We start from the raw sequence: 4906 nt of genomic DNA on the forward strand, positions 1-4906 counted from the left end.
TTTATTTAGTGTTTACTATGGTTGAAAAGTAATATTAATTTTATATTATTGTTAGTTGATGTTTTATACTGGGAAATTATATTCTATCAATTTGATTACTCTTAATCATTCTTATATAGACCGTCACTGCTTCTACTCGATATATGTCGTTAATTTAATCAAAACAATTAATTAAAAGAAATTAAACAATCCAATTCAAGAAATAGATACATATATTAAATTTGATTCCAATTTATTTTATTATTTATTAAGTGCATTCCGTTAATATAAACGCTGTTTCCTCTAAAATTAAACGATTCAACCACAGAAATAGAGTAAACATGGTTATTTTTTAATGCGGTTGCGATTTGTATTAAAATAATAGTTTTGGGCACACTTGGCAGTAAAAAATAACAAAATGTTATTTAACTCAAGGAATTCATTTAAATTTAATCCTCTAATATTTAACACTATATATTATTTGGCAGGATATTCAAAATTTATAGCAAATCTTTTTTCGATTTATCAATTTCATCCATGTCGAAGTCCGGTGATACTTCACTTCCGGCGAAACTCCCAGTCGAGACATCGCCAATTTGATAACGGGCGAACACTCGCCAATAGATAGGACAGAGACACGCGGGAGAGCTTCTCAGATCGAGAGATAAAAAGGGGGAAAGTGGGATGATGGGGAGCGCGGGATGAAGAAGCACGATAGACACGCTACGGATACCGGAAGGCAAGAGCCGAGGTTGGGTTGAGGGGCGCCATTACGTCCGGCCACCCTTCGGTCCTCCACTTACCCCTAACGACGTTCCGGGCAAATAAAAGTTGATTTCTCTCTTTCCCCGTCCCGTTTGCGTCTCTTCTTCCACTCGTGCGTTTCTTACCGTCCTCCTGCTCGCTTCACTCCCATCACAGACATTCCTCTGTGTCTCGTCCCTCCGTTTCGTTGCTTTATCTCTTTACGTGCCTTCCGCCTCATCAGCTGGCACAGGCCATTCGTCGGTACATATACGTGGACCCGCGCCAGTCGATAGAGGAATTTTGGGTAGCTCGTGCCGAGCTTCCGACGGATCTATCTAAAATCAAAATCATTTATTCGACTGGACAAAAAAGTCATTGTAATTGACGATTTCCCAGAAAAACCAAATACATAAATCCATTTTTTTAAATCTAAGTTATGATGTCAAATCGTTCTCTGTCAATAGCGTCATATTGTGAACAATTTTTATTCCACAAATGTCACAAACAGAAACTAGGAAATATAAGAGTTTAACATTTGCAAAGAATGTGTTTCTTAAGAACAATTTGTAAATTTTGTACATAAAAAGTGAACAAATTATTGCTTTCTTTAAATAGTAATTAAATAGATGGATAATAGTAATTTTCTTCTTCACCTTTATCATTATTAATATTATAAAAGGATTAATATAAATGTAAAATATTGTAGGATAGTAAATATATGGATAGTAAATATAAAATTTCTGCAATAAACAAAACAAGTTCAAAGATTTCTTTTTTTTTAAATCATCCTTCCAAATATTAATCAAACCCTAAAATATTGTTTTATATCTATTATATGTATGTCGGTTTAAAAGAAATTTAATTTTGAAATTCGTAGTCGATAAGATAAGCATTTTAGGCATTGCTTCTCAAAGCTACGAAAGAGACGCGGAAATGCGTTACGATATAAACATAAGCATGTGCTGGCCCTTAATGACCGGGGCGTAATGATCACTTGGCACGTGCCGGATCGCTTTCGATAAATCAGGCAAAGCGGCCGATAATGATAGGGCAGCGTCCGTGCTTGAGGGGTGTCCTGTAAATATTTCCGGTTGCCGTTGACGATCCGTCACACTCGTAATGCAATACTAACAATAAGCGTAGAATCGTTCTACTCATTTACATACAAGAAGAGCCACATACGCTATTATAACACTATAAAACAGATAATCTATACATCATGAATCACGCAGACCATATATTATAATGTACAAATAATAAATAATAGATATATATTTTATTAAATGATATAAATTTACATTTTAATTTTAATTTTAATTTACATTAAATTTTAATGTAGACTCGGAAATTGCTAACGAAACAAAACGTTCGATTTGTTATTAATTTTCCGAAACTGACGCAGTTAGGTCTGTTAAACTCACTATATGCAGTTATTGTTCAGATAATAAAAATTTGTATGAATAAAAATAATATAATTGTCGCTGTAAAGTAATGTTAAGAAATATATAATTATATTTGAATTTATAATTAATTATTTATTATTAACTTAAATTCTTGTATCTATTGTTGTAACAATTGCCATTTTACACAAAAACGTTAGACAATTTAATTTTCTTTATGTTACATATCAGCTTTGAAGTATTCTTATTAAAATAAACTTACAATTTAGTATTTATTCTTTTTTGTATGAGTTATGTCACTTTGTTTCCCTGAAATTAATTAATGCCTTTTAATTAATGTACACTAAATACAAAAAGTGTCTATATGGAGAAATTTGTATGAAAAAGTTTTATTTGTAGAAAATAAATATTAAGTAGCAATATATTAATAATGAGTATATTTTGTCCTAATACAAACAAAACAGTTTCATGTGTTTATGATCTTTAAACTAAAAGCTTTCTCGACGAGTATTTTTTGTGCGTCCAAATAATTATAGAATTTTTCACTTTGGCTTAAATTTTAGATAATTTTAATTATTACACACTTTTTTAAGTAAAATGAAAATAAAATTTAAGAAATACATAATCTGTTTTATTTTTTGTTAATAAATTGCTAGCTAATGTTTACTTTTTAAAAATAAGATTTTCTACAACGTTTCCCGTATGAATATTTTGTGCATTCACTGTATATATTAAATGGATTTCATAGACAGTCAGTGCTAGTATGTATAATACATACCTAACTGTGTTACAGATTTTTCAAAATTGTGTTACAGTTTCATAAGATTAACACCCGTCAATTGTCGTTAATTCTATAAAAGGCTCTGAATTGAATATTGCAGATCTCGAAAAACTAAACTGAGCTGAAGAGAATCGCGGATTCCAGATGGCATCAGATTCACTGTCCCAAAATGTTGGTTGCAACAGCTCTATGCGGTTCGCATTTTTTCTATCGAAAGTGAAACGATGCACGATCCGAGTGTCACCGACGCCGCCATGGTTCCGCTACTTCCGGCAGTGGGAGGCCGAGAGGGCGGAGGGCGAGAGTCCGCCGAAAATCGCGTTAGTGCACGTGTTTTCGCGCGATCCAATCCGCGGCGGATTAACCAACCGAGGGAAACCTCGTTATTCTTCGAGCTGACGGTACTGCAGCTCTTTTTTTATCCGATTCACTTTCTCGAGATAAGCGTGCAACTGCGCTATTTGCGAAAAGCTACTATTTAGGCACGGCGATTATCATATCGACGCATCAAAAATTACAAAAAAGAATATTGAAAATGACATATGATTATATTTGATAAATTACATTTAATGAACCTTAACATAACAAAGATAATGTAATTAGCTAATTAATAATAAATTAATTAATATAACGTTAATTAATAAGTTTTATTTACACATAAATTATTTATATTTAATAAAAATAAATTAATTAACCGTCTCTCTTTCCAAAATTATTAAATTTAATAATTATTTGAAGAATAATTAACAAAATCCAAGGATACTTTCTATACAAAATAAATAACAATAAATAAAGGGCAAAGTAAGAGTCAACACATTTTCTTTAAAAAAGTCATACAATTAAAAGAATAAAATACAAATACAGAAAAATAAAATAGAAGAAAAAATATATAATAAAAAATAATAAAAATAAAAATAAAAATTATTTATTTGAAGAATAAAAGATATCTTTATTTTAAACCGGAAATTGTATCTTAATATACACATATTGTATTTATTATTTATTTATTTTTTTACTTTTCTTACATTGCTAATTTTCCAATATTCTACATTTCCAAAGAAATAAAAAATTGCGTGATCTTAATAAATACTGAAAATAATGTGATTTACATAAACCAGGAAAATAAAATTGAATTGATTTAAAAAGGGGATGCAATGGGATTTAAGATCTCATTCTCTGGTAAGCGTGAATCGTCAGATCGCTTGCCTACAATATATGAGAGCTGTGTTCCAATATATATTGTCAGCATTAAAAATTGTTAACAATACATAATACAATTTTTTGGTACATCTGAACACGTCAAAATTGCCGCTACCATTCGTACAATACACCAAAGTTCAAGCAAGCAGATTGTGACGCATACTGTTCCAATAAAAGATCAGCTTAATTAATCAATTCTTTCAAGGCCGGTTATTAAAAAAAAAATATTTATTTTAAATGATGATTTTAGTAAATAACAATGCATTAAAAGATCATTTTTGCGTAACAAATCTGAAAATAGTCACTTATACAGAGCTTGACGTTACACTCTTTACATTTAAATCTAAATCTTTTGTTTGCAATTTTGTTCACTACTGTAGTAAAAACAATACATCTTTTTTGTCCTGTTGGAGGATTTTCATCTTTTTTTTAATAGAAGAAGGAAAGTATCTAGCTGTCAAACGTAAAATATTATATAATCGACATCTACTATTATTACGTAACTCGTTACAAATTTACGTTTTAAACCATATTTTCCGATAATACTTTCAATTAGTTGTAATTTAAAATCAGAAAACAATTGATTTAGACTTTTCATTTTGAATAGGATATAAGCATTGAAAACAGCAACCTCAATTAAGTAAAAGGTTTTTTTTTGTATTGCTTTGTAGATTGTATGATTGAAATTGGTGTGATGATATGCATAAAAATGTAGAGCCTAAAATCTTGAAATGATACTTTAATCATGAAAAAATATTTATTAGTTCTCTCTCAAGATATTCGAGTTACTATATATATA

This window comes from Trachymyrmex septentrionalis, unplaced genomic scaffold, assembly GCF_001594115.1.
Source record: "Trachymyrmex septentrionalis isolate Tsep2-gDNA-1 unplaced genomic scaffold, Tsep1.0 scaffold13, whole genome shotgun sequence".
NCBI lineage: Eukaryota > Metazoa > Arthropoda > Insecta > Hymenoptera > Formicidae > Trachymyrmex > Trachymyrmex septentrionalis.